This window comes from Harpegnathos saltator, unplaced genomic scaffold (genome assembly GCF_003227715.2).
Source record: "Harpegnathos saltator strain DR-91 unplaced genomic scaffold, Hsal_v8.6 scaffold17, whole genome shotgun sequence".
NCBI lineage: Eukaryota > Metazoa > Arthropoda > Insecta > Hymenoptera > Formicidae > Harpegnathos > Harpegnathos saltator.
Genome location: NW_020229950.1, coordinates 307,080 through 327,457, shown reverse-complemented (window position 1 = coordinate 327,457; position 20,378 = coordinate 307,080). Strand labels below are relative to the sequence as shown.

The following is a 20,378-nucleotide window of genomic DNA, read 5'->3' as shown; positions in this document are numbered from 1 at the left end:
TCTAAATTTCAATTGTTAATTGAACAATTCCTTTCACAAGTCAAAGATTAACATGCTGATTTGAAACATAATGCAAAAAGCTCGAAAATAAATGCGAAGCAGAGAAGAGATTAACAATGAATGATTATTATTTAATATGCAACTTACATTAACATGGAATGTCTAATTGATTTAATGTCTCGAAGCTACTGAATATGAATTTCAAATCTCTTCCTTTCTGTAGGAGGTTTTTGGCTGTTTCGGTTACTTTCCTCTACATTTATATTGATGAGTTGAGGCACTTGTTTCTACGAGATGTTTAAAATTCGGCTGACTTTACAAATGTTAACACTCGTAACTGGACCTAAGTAAGACTTACGTTTAAGCGAATGTTCTCTTGAAACTGAAAACATTAATAATAATAATAATGATAATTATATTTCTATTTATCTTTTTTTCTATACTATCTAACTATCTATCTATCTATTTCTCTATATCCATCTATCTATTTATCTATCTATCTGTCTATCTATTTATCCATCTATATCTATCTCTATATCTATCTATCTATCTATCTATTTATCCATCTATCTTTTTTCTTCCTATGTATCATTGCAACCTATCCTGTTCTATCCATATTTCTTGCAAATGCAAACAATTAATATTACATTAATTTTTATATTAAAATATATTTTTTATACTATAACATGCTGAATTAATAATTAATAAAATTCAACAGGTTATACTATAAAAACAAACACTTACGTAAAAAAATTATTATATTATTAAAAAGTTTGCATTTATTTTTTGACGGAGATCACCATTTTCTCGCGGTTTCCGTTGAGCAACAATATGCACGTTATCTATTCGTAAAATTAAATAATAAAGTCGTAATTGAAATATGATAATAAAACTAATTTCTTCTTTTACTAGACTAAATTTATTTTTGCTACGAAAAGAAAAATGTAACAATAGAATATCTTTTACAAAACAAATAACATTTCATTTAATTTTTAATTTAAATTTATTAGCATAAATAAATTATTCTGTCATACTTTAATAACAAATCATTTTTAAAAGATGTATATATTGGCTAAGAGTGGATTTCTATTAACTTTTCGTCTCTCATTATAATTCTCTCTTCTTTATTTGTGCATTAATACTAAATATTCTTTATATACATATACACTATATATGTGTCATTTATTTATATATATATATATTGTCATGTAATTAATATATTTAATCAAGCCGTAAGAACACGAAAAGAGAGGAAGAGCGAGCAAGTGCGCGAGAGAGAGAAAGAACGAGCGAGAGAGAGAGAGAAAGAGCGAGGTATAGGAGTAGTGAGAAAAATCTCGCGGCTCACGCAGTCAATAAGCTAGACGAGCGGGAACGAAACAAATAATATGTCGACGCTCGTCTAGTCTCCCATGTGCTACCTCGCGTGCGTGAAAAATAATTCCTCGCTTCGCACGTTCCCTTGATACGAGACGCTACCGCGTCTTTTGATGTCTCTGGAGCGTGAAAGATGAAAGAAAAGGGGAGAGATGTTCGCTTAGCGATAAGATCGCCGCTACCTCGCCTCGTGTTTACTGCCGCGCGCCGCTCAGTAGTGAGACAAAGACGGAACGATTGTCTGTCGTCTGTCTTTTTCTAATCTACTATCCATTGCATGAAAGTAGTACGGACACGAACCTAGGCGCATTTTACTTTTATCACCGCGAAAGTGCGCCTAGCGGACGTAATTTAGGCGCATTTTGGTCAGGTGGCGTATCTAAAATGCGCCTAGCCGTATCCTCCGAAATACGGCCGGTGGCCGCTCTCATTCTTCTCTCTGGTACTGGATTGCTTGCTGGATGAAAATACTGCGTTCTGATTGGTGCATTTTCATCCATCTTCGGAAAGATGCTCCGCGTTTTAGAAGCCAGTGTGCCGCTGGCTTAAGAGGGGAGTTTGTCCTCCCTGGATTGCATTTCTGGCATCAGTGCGTGCCAGTTGAGTGTTGTATAAAGATAGTCGTCTTTCCTCGCGGCTGAACCACACGAAGAATGGCATCAATATGTCGGATAAGGTTTCCTTCAAGCACAGATGTATAGCTTCCTGCAAGTAAGAGCCACCGATATAATATAAATAACATACCTGGAAAAATAATAATTACATATAATGTAGATATGAAATTGTTTTCATTGTGGTAGCAAAGCTATTAATGTTACAGCTTCAGAATAACTTTCATCACTTTGATTTTCAAATTCCTCCATTTGTTCCAATGTTGAAATTGGTAGGTTATGTAGTTTCTATGGTACAATATGGCGATCTTGGACGCATTGCAAAGTTTTTTGTAATATTCCATTCATTTTTTTGAAACAAAAATATAAAATACAGTCATAGTGTAAAATATTCTACATTCTATGTATTTATGGTAATTATTTAGAAGACGGGCCTCACCTTGGATTTCGCTCAAACTCACCTATCTTGTATATTTTGACGTGTAGAAGCCGAATCTGCAAGTAAAAATGGTCGCTCGGCTCTAGTTTGCGAGAAATAAATAGTTAAAAAGTGACACATGCGAGGTTAGGAAATCTGTCATGTCGGTAATACAGAGATGTATGGTCTGTTCTTTTTAGTCCAAAAGTGTAAAATAGTACATGTGGGGAGGGGCGAAGCCCTCTCCCCAAAGACATTTTCATATATTAAACATATGAATTTTTAGCTTATGTATCAGTGGTTATTACACAACAAAAATAAACATATGTATACATACAATACCACAAACATATATGTATACACACACACACACGGTGGGTGTAAGGGGGGCCTTCGGCCCTCCTCCCGCACCCTCCCCGTCCTTGTTGCACGTTGAAAGTTATAGCAACTTTCTACGTGCAATGAGGACGGGGAGGGTGCGAGAGGGGGGCGAAGGCCCCCCTTGCACCCCCCTCGTGTGTGTATGTGTACATATGTTGGTACTGCATGTATATACATGTTGAGACTTTCATTTGTTACATATCCCCCTCCCGTACCCTCCCCGTTCTCGTTGCGCATTGAAAGTTATATCCATAAGTTACTGTATTACCGACATGACAGATTTCCTAACCTCGCATGTGTCACTTTTTAACTATTTATTTCTCGCAAACTAGAGCCGAGCGACCATTTTTACTTGCAGATTCGGCTTCTACACATCAAAATACACAAGATAGGTGAGTTTGAGCGAAATCCAAGGTGTGGCCCGTCTTCTAAATAATTACCGATAGCATATTCATGTTGATGTTGATGACATGCATCTTGCCTGGCTTGGCTTGCATCATAATTGGCACCAAGTCTTGGAATTGAGGCAAAGCATTATTAGTATGTTTTATCATAATCTGTATGCAATGTAAAACTGTATATTATTATTAGTCTATGTTTAGAGAAAATTCAATATTTGTGTGTGTTTGTGTGTGCAGTATATCCTGTGTTGGTGTGCATCTGTACGTGTAGAGTATATCCCTTGTCAAGAGAAATGTTTGTATGTGTTTTCATGTGTGTGCATGTTTCTTTATGTGGTGTTTGTGGTAATTCTGGGTGAATATTAAAATATGTTGTCTTCTCATTTTGTTGCAGCATCCTTTCGATGTTATTGATATCCTTGTTGATTGTCCCAGGTGTGGTAGAAAGTGTCAATATATTTCTCTTGTGCTTTGGTTCCTCATCAGATGATGCAGTTTGATAACGCAATGGTTTTTGAACAGCATGCTTTTGCAAATATCTGTAAGTATGATATTTCTCTAAATAAAATATGCCGCTTATAATACAATAAATTTAATGGAATTATAAGATCTTATATTTATTCATGGTAACATAAAAATATTTCTGGTATTACTTACGACTACTCTGTATGAATTAATGTGGCCACAATGTATGATGATTCGTTGATGATTCTGTGATATCCTCTTCATCACTGTCGCTATCCACTGATGTTTTTTCAGATAAAGGCATCCTGTAGACTTGCATAAATTTGATCAAAGTTAATAACATGAATGTTGCTACTAATATTGCTATATTTGTAAATGTAAAAAGCTGAAGATGACATTCCAACATAAAAATCATACACCTATAAAAAATGCTTAACAGCCAAATGATAAAAATTGTTCTCTGCAATAATATTGAAAATAATACAAATGGATACATCTACCAAAATACAACAATTGTCTCGCACAGTGGTACTTCGGGATATTCCATTATATTCAATTTTGGAATGATAATAATTATTTTTTCTGTTATTACATGGTGTTGATACGTGAATGGATGAATCGATATTATTACTTTGTCCATGATGTCATATTTTCACCATTATATCAGCAAATTGTTGTAAGTCTGGTTTCCTGCAATATTTTCTAAAACTGGACATATTATTTCCATAAGGAAAAGTGGAAAATGATTCTGAAGTGCCAAGATGCCTAATGTCGTTTGTGAAATGAAGCAGACCATGAATATTGTAACTATTGAAACTTGAACCATAAAGAGTATTAGAATGAAGTACAAACTTTTGCAACACAAGTCCCACGAACATCAGATGTTTCTCCAACTGACACTTTAAAAGTAAGACTCTTATAGCAGCATGTAAAAGCAAGAAGTGCTTGTACAATTGTCCGTCTAAAATACCGTACATTACAACAGGTCCTGTATACCCTGTATAAAATGTCGTATTTAAAAGTATCGTTTCGCATTCGCGAGATTTCGTGATGAATTCTGCTTTGCAGAAATCTCGGATTGGATCGCGGGCCAATATTTTCAATGTTACGGGGAATAGAACGTAAAAATCTTGTATGCCTCTGAATCCGAAAACGATTAGGAGAAGAAGTGAATATTTTTCAATGCGAAAGTTCGCATTTGAAAATTATCGATTGCGATTGAATGCAAGGCATATTTGAAATGAATTGAATCCTTTTTAATGTGAAGCATTCACCGTGCCGTCTCGCATTTAGCGCGGTGAAATTTAATGGGAACTAATACTTTTCAATCCCTTTCTTCGGATCAGAAAGCAGAATTCAGAGATATTCAAAATGTCAATACTTTTTAATATGTTTCAATTCGATATTTTATATAAAAGAAACTGACGAAATTCTATTGCTTTATATTTGGAAAATATACCTGAAGATCTAGGGCGTCTTGAAAAATCTGTAGGACAATATTATTGTAAATTATTTAAACGAGTATTAATTATAGAAAGTGATACTGCTGAAAATTTAGATAAACGTGAATACATGTACCAATGCAGACAATATTTTTTTCACTACACTCAAGCATACTAAATGCATATACTCAAAGTGCACTTGAGAAATTATTCCTATTGGTAGCATAGATAATGGACTTGTATCCTTTTTGTGACGATCTTCATCAAAATACAATTTATAATTTTCATCAGTACGGGAAGGACGATTGACCATTAAATATACAATGACCATTACTTTGTGTGTCATAAACTTTACATTTGGAATAGGGGTAATTAGACTTATAACCACAATGATTTAAAATAAAAGCTCGAACAGGTGCATCAGCTATAAAAGACCTTAATTTTATTGGTAGGTACAAGACTCTCTGCCACGAAAATGTATACCTCCATTAGATATAATAGGTGTAACATTAGCAAAGAACTTTTCAAAAAAAGCGATAGGATCACCAGGCTTTTGTGCATCTTTATAAATTCCTACAATTGGTTTGACATTTTGTACGTTTATTATTCTGCATTGAATAAGCCAGATTTGAATAGTAGATGATTTATCCAAAGTACATCTATTAGTGTTAACAATATTCCATTAGCAATATCTCAACAAACAGAATATCATTGCCGTCATAGAGAAACTTCCTATATGAATGTTTATAGTCACTAAATTTCATCGTCAAAATATAATTATATATATTATTATATATTTATATGTATAGATGGACATGTATAGATTGACAAAAGCGTGCTGTTTAAAAATCATTGCGTTATCAAACGTCATCTGATAAGGAACCAAAGCGCAAGAGGAATACATTGATCGCACTTTCTGCCACACCTGGGACAATTAACAAGGACATCAATGACATCAAGAGGATGCTGCAACAAAATAAGAAGACAACATATTTTAATATCCATCCAGGATTAACACAAACACCACATAAAGAAATATGCACACATGAAAACACATACAAACATTTCTCTTGACAAGGGATATACTCCTCATATACAGACACATACAAACATAGGATATACTGCACACAACACACGCACCTATGTGAAGCTGGCCCCTCATTATCAAAATTTGAAAAAAAATGATTAGAGTTCTAGTTGCCCCCCGAAAGGTTCTAGAGTTCTCAATCACACAAATATTGAATTCTCTCTAAATACACAGACCAATAATAACTAATAATATAAGTTTTACATTGCGTACAGATTATGATAATAAACATATATAATAAACATATAATAAAAATAATAAACATATACTAATGACGCTTTATCTCAGTTCCAGGACTTGACACCAATTATGACGATACAAGATGCACATCAACATGATTATGCCATCTATGCACAAAAGACCTCAGTATAGGAAGATATATATAAAAGGTATGTTTAATTAAGGAATAAGTAGCAGAAAATTTACTGGTGTGAATAGCATGTATCTGTTAATAATATTTATGTATAATTATAGACAAATAGAAGAACGAATAAATAATTTGGAAGCAGAAATGATATGTATTGCACATATAGTACATAGAATGTGTGATATTTTATACTATGACCGTGTATTTTATATTTTGCAGCCCAGCAAACTATACAGAACTTATGGAACAACGAGTCAGAAGAGGACGACATTGAGGATACGAACGACAAGTAAGAATAGTATTGCGTAAGTTGAAAGTTGAAAGTTTTCATTGGAACATTTAAATCTTGATACTTGTAATTATATATGGTTTTCAAGTGTGTATTGTATACAGGATGGATATGTAATGGACCAAGGAGCAAGATTCAATATATCACTTTGACTTAAGTTACCCAGAGAATGGAGAAGCAGAAGGGAAAGAAACAAGATGAGGAAGAGGAAAGGACAGAAAAGAAAGGAGGAATATGTGGAGGAGAGAGAAAATGGAGGAAGAGTGATTGTAAAATAAGGAGGAGGAGAAATCTGTGTGGTTTCTGTCTGTCGACAGACGAATTGGCACTTTTCAGTGCCATATTTTCTTAATGTGTCAAACGTTGATCAACTTGTCGTATTAGCAATGTGCAATCGGTGCTTCTTAGCGCCACATCAACTGCAATGAACACTTACACTCGAGATTAATTTCCAAATTTTCTTGAATGTTGCAGAAACGTTTTCGAGTCCTGTATGGAGCAGATTTTCTCTTCAATGACTCTCGTCAAGGAAGACAATGAAGAATCCACCAGATGAAAATTATACTTCATTCTTGTTATATATCTATATAGGAATCTAATATTCTAACGAAAGTAATAATGTGAATTGTTACTCGAGTATGTAGAATAATTTTATTTAGGCCGTACGTCTTGTCCGGCCTCTCCAGACGCTGTTATGTATACAACTCACAATCACCGTTCCGCCACATTTGGAGCCTCCTCAATTGAAACCAACCCTAGCGCGTATCCGCGTAAATACATAACAATTTCAAGGTATTAATTCCAATGAAAACAAGAGTGAGGGTCCGTTGTTCCAACTCCTTGGTAAGTTAACTGATAGTTAAATCATATGTTTATCTTTGTTTTTCCTTCAATTTAAACGAAGACAAATATATGATTTAACTATTAGTTAACTTATCAAGGAGTTGGAACAACCAGCCCTGAGAAACATATAAACAAAAGATATCAATAATAATTGTAACACACTAACTCCGACTAACACATTAATTGTAGCACACTAACTATAGGGGCGTAGAGCTAAGCGAGAAGAAAGAAAAAGTCCTTTTCCATTTAACGATATCTCGTGTAGTTTTTTAGTAATAACTGCTTTTTAATAATACGCTTTTAGTAAACTGCTTTTAGTAAAACTTTTTAGTAATAACGTAAAGTTGGTGTTTGTCACACTCATCGCGACCTATATACGCTATATCAGCTTTGATGCACATAGCTCGCCGCGGAGCGTATATAGGTCGCGATGGGCGTGACAAACGCCAAACTTTACGCGATTATTATTAAAAAACTATGCAAGTTATCGCAAAATGGAAGAGGACTTTTTCGTTCCTCTCGCTTAGCTCTACACCTCTATGGAGTTGGTGTGTTACAGTTATGAGACACTCTGTATATTTGGTAACATGATGTATTAATCTTTTCTGTCTTTCGTAGGGGCATTTCTGTATGCCGATGTTCCGTAGACGATAACGGCCAGATATACTTTTCGTCAAACCAAGACAACATGCAGAAGAAAAAGACTGCTAGTTTCTCCGCTATGCGAAAGTTCCCTCTTCCAGTCTCAATATCAATAAGCCAGAAACGAGACTTGCTACGAGACAGCAGGAGAGCAGTTATGAGACAGCAGGAGAGCGAGAACACCTCATCGAATATAACAGTTACAGATGAGAATATATATTATTCTCTTAGATCCAGAATTCTAGGTTTCTAAGCTCACCCTGTATTTTCTTTATCATAAGGATCTGATAATATGCTGAACAGCGTGTACGAAAACACGATCAACTATGTTCGCTGAGTATTCGGTCACGAATTAGGGATGCACGATTCTGAATTGATTCGATTCTTTCTCGAAAAAATATGGAGCAAAAGGCTTCTTCATGTTGCTTGGACTTTTCCGCACTTTTCATTTTCAAACGAGATGAACGTATATTCGGGATGTGAAAGAAATAACCAAGTGGTTCTTTCACTTTTGCTTCTTCTAAGCATCCGAACGTGCTTCCGTTTTATTCCAAATGCGAGAAATGTGAAGAGTACAAGCAACACAGACAAGCCTTTTTGAGGAAAGAATCGAATCGATTCAGAATCGTGCATCCTTAACTTGTAATTTCGGACTTAAAGATAACTTTCTTCTTCAGCATTATATCCTATTATCTAATGATAATGATGTCAATCGTAATCCTTCATAATCCTTCATCCTTCATGATTCATCGAAAAAATATCGGAACTGTATCCATTTGATCAAATGATGTTTTCTCGATCAACCATTCCTCTCTGAGTACAGAATTTCATTGCTTAAATATATGAATAATGTACATTTTATGGATATACAGGGTGGGCCATTTTAATTTATCCACACTGATAACTTCGAAGATTACGGAAATATCGAAAAATGTCCAAAAGAAAAGTTATAGGGTTCAAAAGTTAGAGGGTCAACTGATGGTGACCTTGACTTTGATCTTGAAAGGTATTTTCAAGGTAAGTTGAAGGTCAACTTAATTTTTTTAAATGGAAAGCCCAATTTTTTATTATATCTTCTTTTTCTACCAATTAATTTTAACAACTTTTGTCTGAAACATTTTTTATTTGCCTAATATTTTTTAATTATTTAAGTAAAGCTTGATAACTTTTTCAATATTTAACTTACGATATCTTGCTAATCATTTATCGAAAGAAAACATGATACTGGACTTTATTATTCTATTTAATCCCAAGAATATATTGCTATAATAGTGCCTTTACTTTATTATAGCTAATTTATCGATCTTTGGAAATTTCAAAATCATCAAATTAACAAAAGTAAAGGCACTATTATAGCAATATATTCTTGAGATTAAATAGAGTAAAAAAGTTTAGTACCATTTTTTCTTCCGATAAATGATTAGCGCGATATCGTAAGTTAAATATTGAAAAAGTTACCAAGCTTTTCTTAAATATTTCAAAAAATATTAGGCAAATAAAAAAATGTTTTAGACAAAAGTTGTTAAAATTAATTGGTAGAAAAAGAAGATATAATAAAAATTGGGCTTTCCATTTAAAAAAATTAAGTTGACCTTCAACTTACCTTGAAAATGCCCTTCAAGGTCAAAGTCAAGGTCACTATCAGTTGACCCCATTCGAACCCTATAACTTTTCTTTTGGACATTTTTCGATATTTCCATAATCTTCGAAGTTATCAATGTGGATAAATTAAAATGACCCACCCTGTATACACATATAATAGAATATACATTCTTTTTTCGTTATATTTAATTCTATTTCAACATTTCTTTCCCAACATAAAAACCTAGATAGCATAAGCATGAGTCTTCTTTCATATTGCGAAAATTAGATATATTACATCCTATATAACAAGGTATAAATGTTAAAATAAATACTATATAATTTCTCATTATATAACCGGTCGATAAAGTATCTGAAGATAAATTTAAAATTCTTAAATATAAGATCTAATTATGAATACAAAGCAGTTTGATTATTTAAATATATTAATAACATACGTTTTATGGATATGTACACATATAATAAAATATACATTCCTTTTTTGTTATATGTATTTATTTATACTTCAACACTCCTTTCTCAACACTATGAGGTCGCTATGAAAACCAAGAAAATGAAAAAAGATCTTATTGCGCAATATTATATTCCTCTTCTCCCTGTTCTCTCTCTCTCTCTCTTTCATACATCTCTCCCTCCCTCTCTCTCTCTCTCCCTTTCGATTTTTAAATTTACTTATCTAAATGATTCTGCGTCCACGTGGCGTCTCGTTGGTTTCTGCAAAATAAATAAAATATTTAATATATATGTCATGTAAATAAAATATTTAATATATATATATGTGTGTGTGTGTATATGTGTGTGTGTGTGTATGTATATATGTGTTTATATATATATATGTGTGTTTATACTTACATAACTACACTATACACCAACGTCGTATCATCTCTCATCAACGTTTCGTCTACGACTGACCTTCTATGTCAGTTTCAGTTCATTTAATAAATAAATCCCCACTCCGTCCCTTCCAGGTTGGTTGGTTGGTTTTATTTTTGGTTCCGAACTGTTCCGAAACAATATCCACACGCCATTTTCCATTCCGTCCCTTCCAGGTATTAACTATTTTTACCTAATGGCCGTATCGCAAGCCATATATCAATGGCCGCATTTAGCAGACTCAACAGTTGGACAACATTACTAGATTTTCCACTGAATCTCGCTCCTCATTGGTAAATATTTCAGGGTCTATGAAGAATCTAAAAGAATGCTCCAATCACAGACAATAATCACTAAGCGCTCACCGATCATTTTGTTCTGTTGAACGCAGCCATTCTAACTTATTGCACTAGTTCAGCAGTACACTAAAAACAGTACAGCTAAAAAGAACAAACTATATATCATATAATTCAAAATGACCGCGGGTATAACAAACTCCCTTACTAAGCGCTTAGTGATTATCGTTTCTGATTGGTTCATTCCCCTGGATTTGTTAAAGATCTGAAAGAATATTCCAATCACTGGCTGCGTTCAGCAGAACAGAGTGATTAGTGAGCGCTTATACCCGTATTCATAGTCAGGCCTTATATTTGAGCCTCCTTATATCCATCTTTAGATGCTGCACGGATTATTTTATTGGCTACAGAGTCTGTAATACAGATCATCTGAAGATAAACTTAAGACAGCCTTATGGGCCTTCTACAATAAGCTATTAGTCATAAGTTGTAATCAAATTAACCAACCACAGTCGATTATTTTTGAAATAATCAATTGTGATTTCAATTGCTTATAGCTCAATTTGCTTATAGCTTATGACTAATTGCTTATTGTAAAAGGCCTCTTAAATATAAGGCCTGACTATGAATATAGTCAGGTCGGGTATTGGGCCTGAAATAACCTTGATTATTTAAATAATCAACTGTGGTTGGTCAATTTGGTTACAACTTATGACTAATAGCTTATTGTAGAAGGCCCATTAGTGATTATTCATTGGTCGCGTTCAGCAGAAAAAGCTGCTTATTAAGCGCTTAGTGATTATTATCTATGATTAGATTATTCTTTTAAATCTTTAACAAATCTAGGGGAATGAACCAATCAGGAACGATAATCACTAAGCGTTTAGTAAGCAGCTTTTTCTGCTGAACGTGGCCATTGCGTTCAGCGGAGAAAACCGCTCTGTGAGCGATTAGTGACTATTCTTTTAGATTCTTCATAGACCCAAAAGTATTTGCTAATCAGGAGCGAGAATCACTAAGCGTTCATTGATTATTGGGTGCGTTCACGACACTCAACAGTTGTGCAACTGTTGAGTAATTCGTCAACGTTATTGGTCTGAATGTAAGGAAGCAACAGTAAGGACCAATAGTCACTAATCGCTCACTGAGCGGTTTTCTCCGCTGAACACACCCATATTGTTTTTCTGAATGCAGCCATAGATAATAATAACCAAGCGCTTATTCAACAGTTTTGTAATGGAGAATTCAATTCTCCATTGAAAAGCTGTTCTCCTATTGGATGTCGGACATCGTACGTCCGGACGTACGATCCGGACATCGGATGCAGTATGAATCCTCCATTAGTAAGCAGTGTTTTATGCTGAACGCCATTGTTTTCTGGAAAGCAAAAAGTACATGTTGTATATCAAACATATAAATCGCAACAATATAAAGGCAATTACTTTTATGTTTCGAGAAGCAAATTTTACAAACATCGAGTCAATAATGTAATCTTATAAAAATATGAGTTCGTATATACATCGTGAAACATGTTAAACGTAATTTCAATATTAAACGAAATTGATAAAAGTGATAAGAAAGTGGTGTTCTCGGTGATTTATCTCATGTGGAAATTTAACCTCAAACACTCATAGGTATAAACATTCATGTAATAATTCACATAAATAGCTCGAGTTATTTTCTGTATTGATTAAATCCCATATAGCACAAAAGTTGCAGCAACATTGCTTTTTTTTTTACTTTTTATGCTTTTTGCTTAAGCATCATATTTTGTGTAATGATTTATACCTCACTTCTTTTTACTTTATTTCTTAAAAATTAATATTATCCTTATTGTCATTTTTTATAACAGTAACATGTTTCAAGTTATATATAAAATTTTAAATAATAAATAAAATTTTATGATTATATTTACCTTATTCTGTGTGTTTATTTTGTTTCTGCCAATTTATTTGACCTTTCTCAATATTGAAAAAATCCAAACCTGTAATCCCTGATGTTATAATCCTAGATATTCCACAATATTGTAGATATTTCTTTCTGTTTACCTGTAAAGCAAAAAATGTATTAAACTAAAAAAAATCCAAACAAATCATTAAAAAAGTTATAATTAACATCAAATCCAGGATTCAGAATTCAGCAAGCAGAATTTAACAAGCAATGCAATGTTAATGGTTTCTTAATAAATTGACGATTTTGCAAAATTTATTTTATAAATTTACCTGTTTGGAATCGTTACTATTCTTTATATTATATTTTGCATTTTTTCATAAATTAATAATAATGAATAAATAATTTACCCATGGATCAATTCAGGATTCTATCAGCTTGTACTACCTATATTCTCCACATATAAGTAGAACTTATGCTGCATAAATCAATGTAAGTATTTTATTTTTTATTATATTGTATATAAATTTAAGTATTTGCAATATATATAAAATAAATTTGGAGCAAAAATATAGAGATATTCCTTATCAAAGAATTCAAATATTAGATATAGAACTGAAATATCTTCATACAATTATTCTCAAATGAATATATATTAAAATGTGACTGTATTGTGGATATATTTAAACAATTGAGTATAAACGTTCAATTTGAATGCTCTTTTATAAGAGATCACATGTATATATTCTATAAAATACTTTATAATATAACAGATAGCTTAGCTAGTAAATCAGAAGATATAATAGAAACAAACAGAAGTAAAACTAATTACTTATCTGCGATAATTAAAATTGACAGATAATCCTGTTCTATCTTGTGGTCCAATTTTGGTCCCAATTTGTAGATTATGCCTCTTCACATGATCAAATGATCTGTAGCTGCACTGGTGTTAAATAGTGGTAACTGGTATAATAAGTTAAAGTGAGACAAATATAGGTTTTCTCACTCTAGTTTATTGCACTAGTTCAGCAGTGCAGCTACAAAGAACAGACTAACAGTTCTCAACAATGTTAAATTATTGCTTTTCTCTTATAATTCACTGATCTCACTGTGTATGCTATATATCTTCTCGTTTTCATCTTATTTTCTTTTAATTTGAACTTATTCTTTATAATTATATATGTCATTGAGAAAATTTGAACCTACCATAGATCAAAAATCAATATAGATCATGCCAAGTACCTAAAATGTTACTAAACTTTTATTAAATCATATTTCTGACATATATTCCTGGCAATACTAGCGAAATCGCGTTATTTTCCTATGCTTCGAGTTTTTTTCCTGCTAAAGTTGTATTTTCACCTTATTTAAACAATTAATAGTAAGCCAGATGCATCTAGTAACTTATTCACCATGTAATTATTTTATATATTTATTTTATAATATTATTCACTTTAGATGTCTAAAATCACGTCGTATCACTGTATTACGTACTTTAAATCTGTTATAATTTTATTCCCATTTTATTTACATAATTAATAATAAGCAAATCAGGTGTACTTCATAAGTCACTAATATACACTTAGTGTAGCTGGCCTATATAGTCCTTATCACCTCTCATCCTCCAATGGGATGTCAGCCAATAGTATAAGTAAATATGGCTGCCATTTGACTGCTCTTCTGCTTATTTTCAATCTAAGTCTGGATGTACAATTAATGTAATAAGCTTTTATTATGATATTTATTATCTATTGCATACAAATAGGGATTTGCTTGCACAATTGTTATTAAAATTTCGTCGTCAATGTTAGCAACATATTTTTCGTTGTCGGATATTTTTCCAAACCAGATCGAAATGTGCGTGTGCGAAATGTACATGTGCCTAAAGGTCATTCTACAATACGTGTCGTAAGTTGTAAGTCGTAAAAATTGGCGAATCACAGTCGATTATTACAAAAATAATCGGCTATAATTGGTTAGTTCTTACGACTTACGACTTACGATACGTATTGTAGAATGACCTTAAGGCCTGATCTACAATAGGTGTTGTAAACTGTAAGCCGTAAGAACTGACCAATTATAGCAAATTATTTTTGTAATAATCGACTGTGAATCGCCAATTCTTACGGCTTACAACTTACGACACGTATTGTAGACCAGGCCTTAATTACGTAGTCGTAAGTCGTAAGTCGTAAGTCGTAGAAATTGACCAATCATAGTCCGGTAAGAGAAAAATAATCGACCGCGATTGGTCAATTTGTACGACTTACGACTCTATGACTTCTATTGTAGACGAGGTGATACCAGGTATGTCGGTAATTACTTTCCGGTTTTTGTAACAGATGTCACTAGACATAAATATGCAATGTTATGATTTGATACATATGTCATTTTATTCTACTGACATTAACCTCAAAACTACACAAGTTACGTTCCGCCAAAATAACAGCGTTATAGATTAATAATTTTTTGAAAATGTCGAGTTTTGTGCCTGAAAACGTGCATTTGCGGCACGCATTACTTTTCTTGTTTAATCAAAAGAAAAAAGCCGCTGAAAGTCATCGTTTGCTGGTAGAGACTTACAGTGAGCATGTTCCAACCATAAAGGTGCCAATACATGGGAACGTCGAGCGTCGAGCGTCAAAGCGTCCAACCAATCAGTTTTTCATTTCTTATTTCACGGATAAAAACAAGGAACTTTGATTGGTTGGACGCTTTGACGCTCGACGCTAGACGCTCCCATGTATTGGCACCTTTAGAACATATGAAACGTGGTTTCGACAATTCAAATGTGGTGATTTCAACGTTCAAGACAAAAAACGTCCTGGTAGGCCGAAAACGTTTGAAGATGAGGAATTGCAGGAGTTATTGGATGAAGACCCAACACAAACTCAAAAACAATTGACAGAAAAGTTGAATGTGAGCCGAGTAGCAATTTGTGAACGATTACAAGCGATGGGAAAGATTCAAAAGATGGGAAGATGGGTGCTACATGAATTGAATGACAGGCAATTGGAAAATCGAAATATCGTCAATGAAATGTTGTTTCAAAGGTATGAAAGGAAGTCATTTCTGCATCGAATAGTAACGGGTGATGAAAACTGGATTTATTTCGAAAATCCCAAGCGAAAAAATCATGGTTATCACCTGGCGAAGGCAGCCCATCGACTGCAAGGCCAAATCGCTTTGGTCGCAAGACCATGCTCTGTGTCTGGTGGGACCAGGTGGTGTCATATATTATGAACTGTTGAAACCTGGAGAAACAGTTAATACTGATCGCTACCAACAACAAATGATCAATTTGAACTGTGCATTGATCGAAAAACGTCCACAATACGCTCAAAGACATGATAAGGTGATTTTGCAGCATGACAACGCGCCGTCTCATACAGCAAAACCAGTCAAAGAAGTGTTGAAATCACTTGGATGGGAAGTTTTATCGCACCCGCCGTACTCTCCAGACCTGGCTCCATCCGACTACCACCTTTTCGCATCGATGGGGCACGCGCTTGCAGAGCAGTATTTCGCCGATTTCGAAGAAGTTAAAAAATGGCTCGATGAATGGTTTAGCTCAAAGGAGAAACAGTTCTTTTGGAATGGCATCCATAAGTTGCCTGAGAGATGGGCAAAATGTATAGAATCAAATGGCCAATACTTTGAATAAATATATTTTAACTATCCATTGTAAATAACGTGTTTTCTTTAGCGAAAAACCGGAAAGGAATTACCGACACACCTGGTATATTGAAGGAAGGAAGGAAAGTTCGGGTCTGCCCAACTACAGAATGGTATCAAGGTGTCAATTATACCTCGTCTATAATAGAAGTCGTAGAGTCGTAAGTCGTAGAAATTGACCAATCATAGTCCGGTAAGAGAAAAATAATCGACCGCGATTGGTCAATTTGTACGACTTACAACTCTATGACTTCTATTGTAGACGAGGTATAAAGGTCATTCTACAATACGTGTCGTAAGTTGTAAGTCGTAAGAACTGACCAATTATAGCCGATTATTTTTCTAATAATCGACTGTGATTCGCCAATTCTTACGACTTACAACTTACGACACATATTATAGAATGACCTTTAAGGTCATTCTACAATGAGGTTGTAGTAGTATGCAGTAGGCAAATTGACCAATCACAGTCGATTATTCTTCGATCATAAAGAGAACAATCGATCGTGATTGGTCAATTTGCCTACTGCATACTGTTACAACCTCATTGTAGAATGATCTTTATACCTCGTCTACAATAGAAGTCATAGAGTCGTAAATCGTACAAATTGACCATTCGCGGTCGATTATTTTTCTCTTACCGGACTATGATTGGTCAATTTTTACGACTTACGACTCTACGACTTCTATTGTAGACGAGGTATTACGTGCTCATAAGCCGCACGTATTAGGGCCCAGTTCTACAACTTGCTTTAAACGGAGTTTGAAGCTAAACCAATGGTTAAGGCCCAGTTTCACAACTTGCTTTAAACGGAGTTTAAAGCAAATTGTGGAACTGGGCCTAAAAGCAATAGTATATGCGCATATACTATTGCTTTTAACCATCGGTTTAGCTTTAAACTCCGTTTAAAGCAAGTTGTGGAACTGGGCCTAGATCAGAATTGTGTCGTAGACGTTCAGTCACGGTTGTGTCGACATCGACACCCGCATCGAACCATTTTCGTATCCTATGGCCTTGGTCAAAGACTCTCTTCGAAAAAACGTTAGGATACAATCAGTTGAGCGGTGAGCTAAGACGCGCTTCTGCTATCAAGGAAGCGGTGTGTAAATGCGCGATAGTGCTAAGACCCGCACGAACGTTGTTAAAAAGCTTGTCTTGTTAAAAAGCTTGTCTCACATTATATAACTTTTGCCGTTCAGTATTTCGAAGATCAATAAGTTCTCCTTTATTTTGTAGCACATAGGCGCCCATGGTTCTCCACGATGCTCCTCGCAGAATATTGGCATTCTGGAACATCGTCTCTTACTTGAAGAAGCCGATATTTATCACATATTCGACTTGGTCGACAAAGTCTTACTGAAGAATGGCAGAGTGACCTTTTTCTTCTTCCTCGTCGAGGCTGTCACAGTTAGATAGTAATGAGAACCGAGATCGGTCGGAAACTCAGGTCGGAATACTATATTCAGACGAATTCACTTCATAGTTCGGCACGTTTCTCACGACTTCCTTCACCTCTTCAAGTGAGAGCCACTTCCGAATAACATTGTTTTCAACAACATTGACAGTTTCTGTCTCTAAATGCTCTTTCTTTCGTATTGCTGTGTTGGACGTTCTACCTATAGATGCTACTTTTGAAAGGAAATGTCTGAAATTGTGGCAATTCGTTAGTTTTTATACACTTTGTATATTTACCAATTTATTAACTAATTCCGTCATGTGTAATATAGAAAGTAGCATATTTTCATTAAGATATTTCTCGATAAATAAGTGCCTATTCTCGACATAATGCAGACGATATGACAAAACCTGAATTTATATTAACTTATATTGACCCGTTGATTGTGACGTTGTATTCCTATGTAAATTTATTGGTAATTCCTATTAAGTTGTTATCGCGCCGAAATAATCAGCATGATATTTATAATCGAGTATAGATATTCAATATTTGAGTGTATTTTCGTAAGGGTGGCATTTTGATTTTTGTTAATTTGATGATTTTGAAATTCCCGAAAGTCGATAAGTTAATAAAAGTCAGAGCGTTATTGTAACAATATATTCTTGGGACCAAATAGAGTAAAAAGGTCTAGCACCATTTTTTCTTCCGTCAAACAGTTAGCGAGATATCGTAAGATCAATATTGAAAAAGTTACCAAGTTTTCCTTAAATATCTAAAAAAATATTAGTCAAATAAAAAAAAGTTTCAGACAACAGTTGTTAAAATTAATTGGTAAAAACATGTGATATAATAAAAATGTGGGATTTCCGTTTAAGAAAACCAATGATCAGTAAATATCTCGCGACGGGTACTATCTTTAAATAAAATGATATAGTTGTTATACAACTATATCATTTTGTGTCAACTATATTGATGTCCCAAAAGTAACGGACCATTCCAATAGTACTGAAGTTTTAAGGAAGATGATCTGAATAAAAGTTGTAAAATAAAGGGATTTAAGTGAGCTACCTTATGATGACCTTGACTTTGACCTTGATCTCTATTTTCAAGGTCATTTGAAGTTCAACCTGCGTTTTTTAAATGGAAACCCTCATTTCTTATTATACTCTTTTTTTCTACTAGTTAATTTGAACAACTTTTGGCTAAAACATTTTTTTATTTGTCTAATATTTTTTGAGATATTTGAGGGAAACTTGATAATTTCTTTAATATCAGGTGTAGTAAAAAGAAATCCATTATTTTTGCATTAAATTGAAGGCTTTAATTACCATAGTCAGAATGATCCGATTTAGGTCAAATATGCGCCGTTTTGTTCAATAACTTGTTGCCATTTTGAAGGTAATTTCATTATGCCTCTCTCATAGAAGCCCTCGTCCCTATTGCCAAAAAATTAAGACAGTCGATTTTCACAAGTCTCTCTTGAAGCGAATTTTTCACCAGCAAAATTGTTCGCCATGGACAGGAACAGATGGTAATCACTTGATGCCAGGTCCGGACTATAAGGTGGATGCATAAGAACCTCCCAACCAAGCTCCCGGAGCTTCTGGCGAGTCACTATCGATGTGTGTGGCCTGGCGTTGTCCTGATGGAACACAATTCCTCTCCTATTGGCCAAAGCTGGCCGCTTCTGGGCGATTGCTTCCTTCAGACGGTCCAATTGTTGACAGTACAGTTCCGAGTTAAGAGTTTTGCCGTAGGGGAGCAGCTCATAGTAGATAATTCTCTGCTAATCCCACCAAACACACAGCAAAACCTTCCTGGCCGTCAATCCTGGCTTGGCCACCGTTTCCGCCGGCTCACCGCGATTCGACCACGACCGTTTTCGCTTGACGTTGTCGTAAGTGATCCACTTTTCATCACTAGTGACCAACCGCTTCAGAAATGGGTCGATTTTGTTGCGATTCAGCAGCGATTTGCAGATGGAAATTCGGTCCATGAGGTTTTTTTTTCGTTAACTCGTGTGGCACCTATACATCGAGCTTCTTTTTGTATCCAGCCTTATTCAACTGGTTCCAAACGGTTTTTTGTGTAATCTTTAGCTCTTGGGCAATCGAAACAGTGCTTACATGACGGTCGGACTCGACAATGTCCATGATTTTATCAATATTTTCGACAATTGGCCTTCCAGTGCGTGGTGCATCTTTGACATCGAAATTACCGGAACGGAATCGACGAAACCAAAATTGCGTGTGATTGGCTGTTACAGTATCAGGACCATAAAACACTATTCGCATTTTCAGCCGCCTGGCTTGCGTTTTCGCC

General features: G+C 34.5%; 2 long non-coding RNA genes across 16 annotated transcripts in view; one reads left to right on the top strand and one right to left on the bottom strand.

Moving 5' to 3' along the window:
* The first annotated feature begins 1,991 nt into the window (after positions 1–1,991).
* LOC105189436 (uncharacterized) lies at positions 1,992–8,343 on the top strand. Of its 11 annotated transcripts, none has more exons than XR_003112635.1 (8): positions 2,012–2,088; positions 3,583–3,729; positions 4,384–4,560; positions 4,722–5,689; positions 5,905–6,571; positions 6,769–6,854; positions 6,943–7,630; positions 8,300–8,343. It is a non-coding gene; the product is annotated as an uncharacterized LOC105189436 (long non-coding RNA). The 11 variants fall into 11 exon arrangements; XR_003112631.1 differs by having other exon boundaries at positions 4,639–5,689; XR_003112632.1 differs by having other exon boundaries at positions 4,384–5,463; positions 5,548–5,689.
* A 2,214-nt stretch (positions 8,344–10,557) lies between these two features.
* LOC112588189 (uncharacterized) overlaps positions 10,558–20,378 on the bottom strand; it is a 50,918-nt gene continuing 41,097 nt past the window's right edge. For 2 of the 5 annotated variants that reach the window (XR_003112641.1, XR_003112640.1), the window contains exons 2-5: positions 13,010–13,142; positions 12,266–12,471; positions 10,778–11,118; positions 10,558–10,639 (exon numbers count right to left, since the gene is read on the bottom strand). This is a non-coding gene — a long non-coding RNA (uncharacterized LOC112588189). Of the gene's footprint in view, positions 10,640–10,777; positions 11,119–11,302; positions 11,508–12,265; positions 12,472–13,009; positions 13,143–20,378 lie in introns of all 5 variants that reach the window. The other 3 variants (XR_003112642.1, XR_003112643.1, XR_003112644.1) reach the window with 3 other exon arrangements.